Source organism: Camellia sinensis, chromosome 15, assembly GCF_055761805.1.
Source record: "Camellia sinensis isolate YWXY chromosome 15, ASM5576180v1, whole genome shotgun sequence".
Taxonomy (NCBI): domain Eukaryota; kingdom Viridiplantae; phylum Streptophyta; class Magnoliopsida; order Ericales; family Theaceae; genus Camellia; species Camellia sinensis.
The window spans coordinates 74,833,782-74,849,055 of record NC_138975.1 but is presented as its reverse complement, the minus strand read 5'-3'; the positions used below and the strand labels follow the sequence as shown (position 1 = coordinate 74,849,055).

General features: G+C 33.9%; 1 long non-coding RNA gene across 1 annotated transcript; it reads right to left on the bottom strand.

Moving 5' to 3' along the window:
• Nucleotides 1–535: 535 nt before the first annotated feature.
• LOC145813418 (uncharacterized) lies at nucleotides 536–5,116 on the bottom strand. The gene is made up of 2 exons (XR_014356458.1): nucleotides 4,223–5,116; nucleotides 536–1,328 (listed from the first exon to the last, which is right to left on the bottom strand). It is a non-coding gene; the product is annotated as an uncharacterized LOC145813418 (long non-coding RNA).
• Nucleotides 5,117–15,274: the final 10,158 nt, after the last annotated feature.

The following is a 15,274-nucleotide window of genomic DNA, read 5'->3' as shown; positions in this document are numbered from 1 at the left end:
CCAACTATATCAATCAAGCCTGGTAGTTTGTCTTCAAACAATTCTGATTTATTCTGAACAAATTTTGAAACTTTGGCATAAAGATAGTTGTCATTGACAATCTTTACTAGTTCAGAAAAATGCCAAGAGTACCATTCTCTGCATTAAGTAATCAAAGAACAACTTTAACAAAATCTAATTGGAATAAATATCAAAAACATCCATAAAGCTTCATACAATGTCACAATTTCAAAACAACAAATCCCAAAAATACTCAAATATTGCACTAAAAAGAAAGAAAGAGTAAACTAGTTCCAAAGAATAATGAACCCTGAAGATGACATTCCTAAGACAAAATTGACTTGTACAAGTGACAAACCTGACTCCCATGAAAAAGGAATTGATATTTTTATCAAGAGTATGAAGAAGGAAGATAGTCTGAATAACCATATTGTCAACATGGTTACCATTGAATTTGACCTTTGCCCTACTGTAATTGTGCCCCAGACCAAGTTGGGCTTTCTTCAAATCACCAGGTTGGAGAAGTTTGAGAACATAGAAGAAACAAGTTACATAACATATGAAGCAATTTCAGAAAGAAAAACATAACAGCAGGACATTGACACTACAGAGAGAGGTGGAAAAGTGTAAAAAAATGCAAACCTTCAGGTTCTATAACATCCCATAATAAATGACAATAAACTATACATCATGTTAACTAAATAAGCTTAAGAACAGACTCATTACTTTGGCAGGGGATCTTGGTCACTTCAAAGGCATGTGATCCAATCTTAGGCTCAGCAATGCCTAAAGTGAATTTAGGCTTCTTTTCGTCCTTAACTTTTGGGAAAGTTAGCTCCAAAAAATTTCTCAACTCATGGCCTAAAACCCCAAAAATAAAAAATAAAAAATAAAAAATAAAAAAATGCATATATGAAATTATCATATGTACAAATTCTTTAGAGAGTTAGCTCCAAATAGTTCCTCAACTAATCAGGAATATGCCCTAAAACCCAATCACAACAACAACAACAAAAAATGCATATATAAAATCATCATAACTCCGAAGAAATTTTCTTCTTTTAAGATTTAATAAATTTCTTAAAAAATCCCCGTGGTGCACCCAAGTTATATACGAAGACGCAATTCCTCTTCAGATTAGGTGCATCCACACAACTTGTTTGCTATGTTTTGTGCCATTCATGCAATCAACACGCAGACACTTAATTTCCTCATGTGGGCCTAAATTTGCAGTAGCAAAGTCAAGGAATGACTTCACCCCTTGTTGATACTCTTTGCTTGTCAACCTAGTATTTATCATCATCCAACTCTTGTCCATTATTTGTCACCTACAAATCAAGCAAAGTTTAGCCTGGGAACAAAATGAGAACACATTTCAAGGATTGCATATGAATTACTGAGAATTGAAGATTGTTCGTGACAGTAGGATATAATCACTTGAAGTTAACCAATTCAGAAAGACATTCTTTAGACTTGGAACAAATCTTTCATTTTGTTCCAAGCTAGAGAATGAAGGTGTAAAAATAATAAATTCCACCACTACAAGAAAAATCAAACATGAAAATTAGTGGTTTCACCAATTGATTGCTCACCATGGTGCATTATTCAAAATAGAATCAGCACGATTCACACCAACATCATGTAAATTAAAGATCAATTCAACTCATTTATGTAGAGTTGAAAGATTTGGTTGTGTTCCAAGGCAATTGTAACGCCCCGTATTTTATTACTTGGATAACCTTACCAATATTCATTAATTAAGTCCATTAACAAATAACATTTTATCCTTGGATGAAATGATGAATAATTAAATATACATATTCCCTCTCGTTATACAACAATGACATTTACATACAAATAAAAAAAAATGCCCTTAGGCTTACAATAAAATGGAGGACACTACTCTTTATAAAAAAATAGCACTCATCCAAACAACAAATGAAGTAGCACAATCCATGACTACATTACACTTATGAAATGGTAAAAACCATTGTTTGATCTTCAAATTCAAAAAACATTCCCTGTACACATGTACATGCAGGGGGTGAGCAACCACTAGCTCACCAAGCAATCTCATATTAAAACATTAGAAGATGTATGGGTACCAAAATACTCATACATATACGTGAAATCATATCATGTCAAAACCATATGATTTTATTACATAATCTCTTAAATCCAATTTATTTAATTAACTACAAGAAGTTAACTTAAATAAATAAACATGTTTCAATAATAACAGGACATCATTTTCAATTTATTCAATTATCTCATTATCAATTGAATCAAATAATTAAACAATTCATCAAACCCATTTTATACAGTCTTATGAGATGAATGCATATGCCATGTCATGCTCAAAATATTTTTCTCATCTTTTGAAAATCTTATGCACAATGCCATTTTGAAAATACATTAATCCAACAATTTCAATAAAATTCCAAGATGATAAGTACGACTCAGGTAATCCCTAGGCTGGTGTCTGCAAGTAGACTATATAAGTACTATCAATTTGTCATTTTTACCAGTATTAACTGGAAGGCTCGACATCTATCATCTACACCACCTTTCAAGACTTACCACCGTATTTACCCCAAAATCATTTCATGAAAACTTGTTTTCCAACATTCCTTTCTCAATGCAAAATTTTCAAATCAAATTTCAAAACTCATCATTGTCAAATAAATTTATATGTCAATGCAATGATTAATAATACAATGCAATATTTCTTTCACTTTCAATACTTCCACACAATATTCTCATTGTGATCAAAATTCTCATTTCTCATTTCAATATAATTTCTCAAGATGAATATAAATACTTTTATTCCAATTTATCCATGGGACAACATAATTTTCACACTTAGAGTAATCTCAACCATTTAGTCACTTCAAGATTATATCAACATTTTGAACAACAATTTCCAAAATTTCAACAATTCTCATATTCCATGAAAACCATCATTTATATGTAAATAAATAAACAATTTTTCAAACATCATTTATTTTGACACACAAAATAAATATAACAACATCTTCAAAGATTGTCAATATCTTTCTTAAAAATCCCCAATTTCTAGGTTTTCTCACCAAAATCACCCATCTTCATTTATTGAAAGAAAGTCACCAAAAACATCTCTCTTCAATCCTCATAGTTCAAACCCTCAATTTCTGTTTAAAAGGAACAAGAAAGTAAACCCACTTTTAAAAACATTTCTCATCATTTTAAATCAACAATCAATTTTCAAAACAAATTAAAGGATGATTTCGAAAATCATCTAGATCTTGCAAAAACATATATATATATATAGATATATAACTCAAATGAAATCCCTACTTATTAAATATAACCATTTCCATCCTACTATGTCAAAAATTATGGTATAATCTTAATAACACACTTTTACCCATAATGAATATAACCTTTTAACCAAAACTAATTTAATCCACTAAATTAGTAAGTTTGTTATATTCAAAAATTTTCAAATTAATAATACCAAACCTATCATCACATGCCTCATCCTTCAAATATAACTATATTTCAACATAACTATTTTTCATGCCAAGCTATTTACAAAGGTAATATTTTTTCCAAATTCTCTACCAATAACAATTTCATAACTTTTCTAAAATTACTTAACCAACATGATATTTACATCAAAAATTATGAAATATGCCCAATAGTAACATTTTCAAGGTTATGAATTCGAAAGTCCACATTTCACATTTTTATTTTCATAAAAATGAACACAACTTAATCATCATCTTATCATCTTTTATAAAATATCATGAATATAACACTTTTAGAGTTTTTAATCTCAAAACAACTCTATAATTCCTACTTAATCATTTACTCCATATTCCTCAACATTAATTTATTTTTCTCAAAAATAAATTCCAAATTAAAGATTAAAAAAAATTTAACCTTATATTTCTCAAAATAAATCATCTAATCATAATATGATGTATATACAATCATACAACCTTTAAATTTTATTTTCGAATTTTTTTAACAAAATTAACAACACAAAATGATTTTCCCAAAATCAATCTCAAAATGTCAATATTCTTAACATTTCAACATAATTTTTCTTCCAAAAATTACCAAAAAAAAAAATCTAAAAATTATATATATATATATATGCAATACCTCTTAAAATGACATATTTTCTCAGAATAACCCTAACATAGCTTTAATATAAAAATATGAAGAAAGTCACTGCCTCAAATATGAAGAAAAACTAATCTGAAAATGCAAACATCACCCGATCATGGATCCAAGATCACCATTGCGAAGATCACGACAAGCTCTCCGACTTTCATGTACAACACTTTGGAAAAATTTCACTCTAAAGACTCCCATTTCAAGCTCAAAGATTGAGCATCAATGGAGAAATAAAGAGGGAGAGAGAGAGAGCAGTTGCTGCCCTTTTTTCTTCTCACTTCATGGTTGTGAACTTCTCTGAAAATGTTTGTGTGAGAGACTCCTTCGTGTGTGTGTTTTCAACCCAAAAATCAAGAGAGCTCTCTCCTCTTCCTCAACCCATTTTCTCTCTAAAAAAAATCATTCATGAACACCACATACATCAACGCCACCCAGAGAGAGGGAGAGATTGAGTGAGTGTCTTGCCCCCTGAAAGAGAGGGAAAATTGATGAATTGTATATATACATATATTTTTTAACTCAAACCCAACTGCTCTGTGTCCTCTCTCATCTCAACGAGGGAGAGAGAGAGAGAGAGAGAGAGAGAGAGAGAGAGAGAGATCATAGTGCATTCCTCCTTTTCTTTATTTTAATCTCCCATCTTCGGCTCTTTCTCTTTAATCTCTAAATAATATTCTCCACCCCTTTCTTGACCATGCATGCTCCTTTTTTTTTTTTTTTTTTTTTTTCTTATTCTTTTCACATAGACAATGCTTGCCCAGCTCATACGTACCACACACAAACCCAGCACATTCACCTTTTCTTTTTATTTTTCTTATCATTTCTCCTCCACCTCGAAGATGCTCTCTGCTCCCACTAAAAAAAAAAAAAAATCTTCTTTTATCAAAAAGAAGCTACCCCATCCCTTTCTCTCTGTCTCTAACAAATATTCTCCACTAAAAACATTATCATCTTCTTGACTCTCTTCCACCACCCACCAAAACCCATAATAATATTCTCTACATCTTTTCTTTTTCTTCCCCTAAAAAATACCCCATCTGACCATACTATTTTTAAAAAATACAAAACCGAACTGCTTTCGCACAGAATTTACACAACAATCAAATTTGAAAATTTGCTCAATTAAATTATGCACTGGCTATTTTTTAAAAAAACATTCTGGGTCATTATAGCAATTATCCCCCAAGACTTTCCAAATATCACCTTCAAATTCATTGAAGATTATTTACACCCCATATGCAACCATGCAACACTGAATAGATAAAATAACAAAACAACTCTAAATTTTTAATCAAAGAGAAGGGATGTGAGATAAAGTCACCTACTTTGATATATATCTACATATATGTAGGGACACACTAATTTCCTACAATAGAAATGAAAGATGCAATTTCCATTATTTTCTAGTGGTCTAGTTTTTTTTCTCCAAATTCAGTTCTTTTAATTAAACAAAGGGTTCATGTGTACATTCTCATATTTCCTTGGAGGAAGGATCAATCTGGCTAGCTTATCCTGAAAGAGTAACCATCAGAAACAGAGTCAAAAAAGTTACTTAATGGTTGTTTTAGAATTTATAGGAAGTAAGTCATCAAAAATCATGAAGTGTTCCTGGAACACTCCATAGACAGCAAGACTAAAGGTTTTGCTGAAATTTGATGGTGGATGTTGGTGTTAATTGAGGTATCGTGCAGCAAGGACATTATTGTGTCTCAACAGTGGTGGTTGCAGTGACAAAAATGGAGAAGCATTCCCACAGAATGATACATCATAGGACTTGCTACCTACCAGCTATGCTACAATTGCCTAAATCATTTGTAAATTGGGATCTTGATGGAGATATTGTTTCATAGAATTGGTTGTTCTTTCTCTCTCCTTTCTTCTAGAGGAATTGAGTTGTTCATTTCGGTCTAACTTCGTTACTGTACCCCGATCTCACTCCGATAGCGTACTATCCTAGACCTCTATCTATCTCGAGGTTCATAGTTAGGTTAGCCAGTCCGGTAACCCCAACAAGTGGAAGGCTCTTCATTTTCCCTATCATACGATTCTGCCAAACTATTCTATTTCATTCATTCTCCATTCAAAGCCAGAATACCAGCCATCATAAAGAAATGGAAGGGGAGAAGACAAAGTGCTAAAAGGGTACCCCTCCAATAACCTCACAAACTCAATTATAATGAATCATTGTGTGGCTATTAAAAATAGGAGACCTCACTCTACTATAGAGGACAGTAGCAATCCCCACATATATATTTAGATAAGTGGCAAGATCTTCATGGAGTGGGTTGCCTCATATGTGCGCATATATACATGCAAAGTCTGCCATATTTGATCATCACCATAGTGACCTCAAAATAAGGCCATCACTAAGAAGAGTGGTAAAATGTGAAAATTTGTGTATACACAACAAAGTTGGCCCCGACTTCATTAAAATCTTTAGGCCATCATTCGCAGCCACATTATCCATAAACGAGGAGAAACATGTTCAAAATGAATTAGTTTTTAGAATAGGGTGTTTTTATTTAATTTCCTCTTAGGGCTCCTTGTTTGGTTGTGGGTCATTTAATTCTTATTGTTACTTTGGATTAGTTAAGTTGGTATAGACTTCAGAAAGTCATGTTTCCTACAAATTTTTATTCTTAATAATTTATATGTTGTCTAGTTTCCATTTTGGTTTGGTTTAGAAACTACTTATTTTGTTGAAGTTTGAGTTTGTATGGTTTTTATATTAGATGGGACAACTTTTAGGATTTTTTTAGTGTTTTTAGCAGTTTCTAGTATCTATATTTTGGGGGGGGGGGGGGCTTTGCTATATTTGAAATTTAGAGCTTCTTAAAAAATATTAAGAACTCCTTAATTAGCAACAACCAAGACTCCAAGATATTATCGTTGCAAGATACGAAGAATATAAGTGACATTACTTTTGCAAGATAAAATATTTAAACTAACCATCAGTATTCCACAAATGGCATAAAAACCCCAAATAAAACTGTAATAACCCGACCCTCGTACATGTTTTCTGATATATTTTCGGTCCCTGTTTTGTGCTTTCGAATGCTTATTGTGAAATCCTATGAGAAATTACGGTTAAGAAAGTGAACTTCATGTTTAAAGATGCCTATCTGTTTGATAAGAAATGTATCTGTTGCAACTATAAAGTTTGAATCAGAAATTGGAAGCCTTAGGGGCCTGCTTATCTGAAATTGATTTTATATATGTGATCAACATAATTTTTAGGTAATATTAAGCGTTTCTGTGGAATTTCAATTCCAGATGTTTAAATGATTGATTTTCGTCTTTATTCACCCTTTATATATGTATGTCTATAAGAGCCTTTATGAACTCAAGACTTAGGAACTTCCTTATAACATATTCCCTGGAGAAAAGTGAAGAGAGGAGAAGAACAAGGGAGAGTTGAGAGAAATTGAAGCTAAGGTAAGTTTAATTTCCCTAATCCAATCCTCTTCCTCAATTTGAAATGGGAAGCTCTTGATGTGTATGATCTAGAGTGGAATGAAAGCCCTAGATGCATGTGTTGAAGACTTGGTATGATAATCCTATCATTTGTGCATTTTGGATCCAATTCAAGTTATTTAGTGAGAGCATACATTTTGTCTCTTTACTTCTCAAATTGGTATTCATGTTTATGCCATGCCTTTGGGTATCTATGTTATGTGTGTGTAAAGTTAAGAGCCTCAAGAATGGAATTATATTGATGAGCTTCAACTTTTGTTCAAACCAATTGAGTTGTGTTCATGGGTTTAATTCAAGTTAGATTATGGTATGTTGTACCTTGACTTACATGTTTTTGAACCATGATTTAGTAATGAAATGATCCATTTTAGAGCCTTGAGAACATTTCCCAAAAGATGAGAATTTGTTGCAAATTTCGGACCAAAACAGGGCAATCGTCGCACGTGCGGGAGTCACTGCCGCACGTGCGGCAAATGCTGAAATTTTGTGGTTTGGTTCTGCCAAAAAGGCACGTGCGGGACCTCAAGGCCGCACGTGCGGGGCTCACAGCCGCACGTGCGGCTCATGTTGAAAAATATTATTTGCTCCGTTTTGCGTGTAGAATCCTCTAATATTATCGGAATATGTATTTGAGGCCTTTTGATAATGATATACTCCTTCGAAGTGAAATGAAATAGAAAGTGAAATGATAAGGAAAATGAACTAATGAGCAAGTTTTGAATGTGTGCAGGACACACCCTGGGAGGAAGTAACACATCATCTCGACACTGTGAGTAGTAATACTGTCGTAGTATGCTTTATTTATAGCTAATGGTCACCATGAACACTCTGTTAATTGCAGGTTAACTATGTTAACGCACACGAACGATGATGAAATAAATGTGTATGCTTCTGTTTAATAGTTAATATCAATATTCTATCCTCCGTAAGTGAACTATGTCGTGCTTAATGAATAAAAGGAACTTAGGATCATTCTTGAACAACGATTTCGATGTGAACATTGAAAGATTTTAGTGTACCTCGGTACGACTCCGAATCTACCTTGCATTTTGGTTAAGGTCCATGATCATCGTTAATGTATTAACTTGTAAGTTACCTATGATTCCGTATAAGAATTGTATACAAACTCTTAACACTGTGAAGTTGGTTGTTCTGACCCATTAATGTAATGGTATCTTTATCGTTGGATCATCGTTAAAATTAACGTTCTGCTAATAGCAAGACAAGTATGTCGATTTGCAATGAACCATGAGGAAATCTAAACGCATCATTGGGTCATACGTTGTTTACTATTGTTAATTAATGTTAACATTATGTTATCTGCGAGTTAGCAGTATTGGTTCATGACAAGAAAATGAAACGTAGGTGCACTATGGTATAATGGTAGTCTTAGGAACTGAGAATGCCCTGTTTCTATTTATCCGTTCTGTTTCTGCTATGTTATGACATGATATGAGTGATTTAGGAAACAGTGTGAAGGTATGGAAACATCAAAAGAATTTGTGAAGTTATGAATCTATGAGGCTGAGGCCCAACTTGAAGAACTATGAATCTATGTGAACGTGTCAATGTGTGAACCCATCAAGCCAAGGGCCACTTTGTGAACCTATCGAGTATGGAACAAAGTGCTGTACGGAACTAAGTGCTGCTGTGCGAGTCATCTCTAGAATCCGTACGAGCCACCTCTTGAGTCCATACATATGTGAACTAGGCTTAAAGCCGATGCGAAAGTCATGAGGCCTATGGCCGTTCTATGAAAGTTGTGAAGCTTATAGCTGTTCTGTAATATCTGTGAGGCCTATGGCCAATTTGTGATATCCGGGCCTATGGCCATTCTGTATGATCCGTTAGTATGAAACAAAGTGTTGCACGAAACTAAGTACTGCCATGCGAGTCACCTCTAGAATCCGTGCGAGCCACCTCTTGAGTTCATACATACATGATAAGGGCTTAATGCCATTCTGATAAGGGCTTTATACCATTCTGATAAGGGTTTAATGCCATTCTGATAAGGGCTTTATGCCACTCTGTTCAAGGGCTTGAAGCCATTTTGTTTAAAGTTTAGGCCTAAGGCTACACTGGAAATAATTACAGGATAAGTTAACTATATGCTCTCTGCACTTATACATGTCCATTACCATTCACGTTAAATGTTAAATCGTTTATGTATTACTATTCACTGAGCTTGGCTCACTTTATGCTATGTCTGTTTCTGTAGGCGCTCCACCTGGAGGTCAGTCTTAACCCATGGCTTCCGTTCCTCATTTGTCAACCTCAGAGTGTGCAGGCACCAAAACGAAGGCAGCTCATTTTATGGAGTTTTGTTAAGCTTTTAGTTTTGTACCCTGATGATCTGTTTAAGGTTAAAGTGTATATAATTCTTTTGCCCTTCAATGTTTCTATTAGACACCAATCTTGAGGGCTGGGTCTGTATGTGTATGTGTACATAGCTAAATTCTTCGAGGCATGTCACTGTATGTCTATTTGCCATATGTTCTGTTTATGATCCTGGCATAGTAGTGATGGCTCAATGGATGTTTTATACGTTATTATATAAGATTAAATGCTTCCGTTCAGGCCCCATATCTATATACATCGAGTTAAGTGTCAGTTTGTAAAGTGGTCATGCCCGAACTTTTAGGGGCGGGTTCGGGGTGTGACAAAAACTAACCCAATACATTGAAAGTACAATGGGACATTCCCAAATCTTAGAAACATAAGCATAACCATAAGCAAAAATAGAGAGAAAGAGGGAGAGGAAAAAGAAAAAAACAAAAAAATTATTGTAATGAATAGCCAAGCAGCCGAAGTGATGTCACAACTGGAATGAACTCTGATGAAGGAAACAATTGAGAGAGGTAAAAAAATGATTAAATTCTTGTTCTTTATTTTATTGAGAAAATAAAATTGATTTAGATATTTCGCAATCATCCTATTGATTATGCCAATTATACAATATTTGAACAACAATAAATCAGAGATCCTCCTTTGAGGTTATATTTTTCTTTTCAAATCCAGATTCTAGTGGAGACTAGAGAGAGAGAAGACTACTTTCCCATTCCTCAACTAGACAAGGCAATAATGTGACATAAAAATATACTAAAGTTTAAAGAGTTTTTTTTATTTAAATTTATTTTAAAGAAAAAGAAAAAGAGAAGAAAGCAGATCATATATGTCTGAGAAAGAACAGATCACAAAGAAACAACTGGAAAAGTTGAGCTTAACTTGTTCTAACAGAATTGAACACATTGGTACTATCACCAGACCAACTTCTTATACTCCAAGCAAACCTCAAAGTACAAATACATACATATACTACTATGTATGTATATATCTATATACAAACTACATATAAATATACTACATTATTATTTCTTCACTCTTTTTTTTTTTTTTTTTTTGATCAGCAAAGAAAAATTCCATTAAAAACATGAAATTTAAAGGTACAAGGAAATAAAACGCATTGAGAGAGGTTCGAAGAGTAAAGACTCACTCTCCTACTACTGCTACTCGTGTTCTTACAACCAACGTCTTAGCCTCACGATTTTATATTTTAAAAGACAATTAAAAAAACAAACCAAACTCCTTAACTCAACAAATTCCTTGCTCTCGACTTCAACCTCCATCGGGACTACTGTTGGTGCCTCTTCTATTGCTGCTGCAACCTCCTCCTTTGGTTCTTCTTCAACAGCCACTGGCTCTACCTCTGAGACTGGGGCTGCTGGTGCTGTTACCACGCTTGTAACCTACAAAACCCAGTTTTCCATCTTAAACTTCTCCCACGGTTTTCCTCGCCCAAACAACTCCCTTGATTGATCCTCACCAATAATGCTGAGCAGTCCCCTCTTTGTTGACCCGGCGCCAATTTCCTCTTAACCGAACACAAACACCGACCACCATAGAATTGAACAGACTTCACCCCTTAAACTCTCACTCGCACAGGAGGGCCCGAATACAGATCCCAAACAACCCTGGATCCTCCACCCCTCAAACTCCCGCTCGCAAAGAAGTGCCTCAATGAAATTCCTGAACAAACCAACCCATGTTTAATGCACCTATCCTAAACTGAAATCCGTGGCTGAAGCTGAACACCATGGTCGAAGCACCACTCCCACCGAACCTTTCCATTCAAGAAAAAAACCTACCAAAACCACCCATCAAAGCTTTCATGAGCACCAAAACCCACAGAGTGTAGACCCAACAAGCTTTTAGACCGCTGAATATGATAGATCTAAAGCCACCCAAGGAATACCTAGCTGAAAACCCCAAAGAATGCCTGTGAAAATGAGCATCCTACACAAAAACAATAGAACCAAAACAACATATCCTAAGCAAATCTAGAGATTATATCTAAAACGGAGATAGTGGAAAGCTAATGGGGGCTCAAGTTTATTAGGAGAAAAACCATGTACACAAGAAGAAAAGATAGGCCAGCCAACCGCCATGGCCAAAGGCGGCGGCCGGCTGGCCAGAGGTGAGGCTGGAGATGGAGGTTTTTTAGAAAGAGAGTTTTTAGAGAGAGAAAGGTGAAAATTTTTGCTACTTGACTGGTTTCTTCCCAACAGTACTACTGAATTGTCATCTGTTACACCCACTATTAGGTATACCTCCATTGAATTAGCTTTTACATCAACACCCCCATTATTTCCTAGACCAAACGATGTTGAATTGGTTTGTCATTAATGAAATCAACAACGTTTCAAACTCAGTTTTTTCCACAATCCTCGATGAAATCAACAAGATCCTGAGTCCACAATCCTGGATGAAATCAACAAGATCTTGAATTTTCAAACACTGACCGGAAGACACTCAAAACATTGTATCAAGAAAAAAGGATCACGGTGGATGAAACATCATGTGAAAAAAATAAAGAAATAAAAAAACGCTTGAAAATGACTTCAAATGTATATGAAACTTGAAATATCACTCAAACCGTAATGATCTAACACCAGACCAGTTTGGTGTAAGTCAAAAGGTTTAAAGAAAGGAAAGATGACACGTCCACGGCCCTTAATGCCTCGATCCTTGCATCGCAATTCTAAAAGAAACTCAATGGTATGTAAAGAATAATATATTATAGTGAGCTTCTAATTAACCAACTCTAATCCATTCAAAAGGGTCTATCAAGTATTAGCTTAATTGGAGGGCTAACACACAATTTTGATAGTTCATTCAAGTCAACATTCTTTGTTCTGTCTCTTACTTTCAAAAGTTTCAAGATTTATTAGCCAAAAAAAAAAAAAAAAAGGTCGTAATTTGAATTGAGTGAGAAAAAGTGAAGATTTAGTTTAAAAGCAATTGCATACATTGATAGTGAAGAATTTCCATTGCTTTAAGAAAGATATAAATCTGTACCATAGCCAAAAAAAGAAACGAGGAATGAAAAGACACTTTTTGACAAAAGCTACAGAAATGAGTATTAAAAACCAAAACAAACTCAAGAAATGCGGAGATACCATTCATCAATGTTCATGGATCATTAAAGTAAAATTAAGATTCTAATACATTAGATTCTCATTTTTTTCCCCTTAATTCCTCAAATATCAGGGTTTATAAATCCTCTTTGAAATCACACAATTTGCAATTAGCAATAGGACTCAATGGGTGAAAGTCTAGAGAGCAAGAACAAGCATGGCTAGAAGCATCATTCCAATTGTTTACAGGTGTACAAGCGGTAAAATTCAAAGAGCAGTCCAATCACCACTCGAGCAAGATGGGTCGATTTGGGGCTAGGTCAAATTAGGGGTTAGGTGTGAAGGTATATGCGAATGGAAGAGACATAGAGAGGGAGGCATAGAGAGAGAGAGAGAGAGAGAGAGGACATACCTTCCCGAGACAAAGCGACAATGGTGCTCGTGTAACCCTTGTGGTGGTGCTCTAGTAGCAGAGAGGAGGGTAGAGGCATGAGGCGTGAGAGAGAAGAGATACAGAACCGTAAGGCGTGAGGCATGAAAGAGAAAAGAAACAGAATCGTGGGTTTGTTTAATCAATGGATTATGCTTCCATTCCCGACCAACTGAAAATGTAGTCACTAATTCATTTAGGAATCCCTCCAAATTTTGAAATCTTACCTCCAAAAATTTCCATACAAAGTAAATTTTTGGCGATCAAACTTTGGGTCGCCAAAAATAAAAAGTAAATTTTTGTTTTTCATTAGGCCACTAAATAATTTTAGTAGCCAAAACTAACTATACAGCAACTAAAAAAAGTTTTTGTCGCTGAAAATAACTTTGTGGTAACCAAATTTTTGGTCGCCAAAGATAAAAAGTAAATTTTTGTTTTTCATTCAGCCACTAAATAATTTTAGTAGCCAAAACTAACTATACAGTGACTAAACTTTTTTTAGTCGTTGAAAATAAATTTTTGACGACCAAACTTTTGGTCGCTAAAGATAAAAAGTAAATTTTTGGATTTCATTCGGTGACTAAATAATTTTAGTAGCCAAAACTAACTATACAATGACTAAAAATTATTTTTGTTGCCAATTGGGGAATTTTTGCCAACTAAAAAATTTTTTAGTTGCCAATTATGGCATTTTTATCAACTAATTTTTTTTTAGTTGCCAATAATCAATATACCCCGACTCAAAAAAATTAATAGCTAAATCTTGTACTTTTGCCGACTAATATAATTTTTGGTCGTCAATTCCACAACTATTGGTGACTAAATTTTTTAGTCGCCAAATTTGGTTGCCAAAAGTATAATTTTCTGTAGTGGGAGTTACACTTGGATCATGGGTCCAAGCCTATCTATATATGCCTGTGATAGCCATAAAAAACTAGACGTTTTGTTAATAGAATATGTTTGAAACTTTGTTCCTTTCACTTTTCCATATGGTTCTGTGAAAGTGTTTTGTAAGTAGTTTTGTTTATACATTCAAGATTTGATCAATCAAGAATAAGATTCAAAAGCTTGAACAACATGACTTGAGGTATTCCTCTTTCTAATTAAATTATGTTTTAATTCTTACAATTAGTATCAAAGCCTCCTTCTATTCTATTGTTTAGCATTCTTATAATTTTATGGAGACCAAATCCTGTTCGATCTTATTCATATCTCTATCCCGTCATTATTTTTGTTATACCAACGTGTTCATTATTTCATAAAATCCTAGCTTTATTTTTATGATTGCAACATAAGACTTTGTTTAGTGAACTGTGGTATGAGGTCTCAAAGAAACAAATTAAGAAATTATTTTCAATAATTATCTACAGACTTTTGGGTAGCTATGAAAATTGTTGAACTTTATATCACTGACTTTGAGACATTTTAGTTTGTTTTATGCATATGGGTTTGATGTCCATCTTGCTGTATTTGTATAAATTATAATAAAATTGTTACTTTATATCATTGTTTGATATCCATGTAGCACACTATGCCCATTGTTTTGAATTGTTTAATTTGTTTTACCCTTCTGGGTTTGATGCGTATTTAACTGCTTGTATAAAAAAAATATTACTAGACTATTTCACTAATTCAATGAATATATATATATATATATATATATAGACTACATGTGAAATTAAGCAATAAACTCATATTTGCTTATGGAATTCAAGTTGATTTACGATTGCTTCCTTTATTTGAACTTTCTGTGACTATAGTTTTCTACTATAAAACAAATACAAAGGAAATA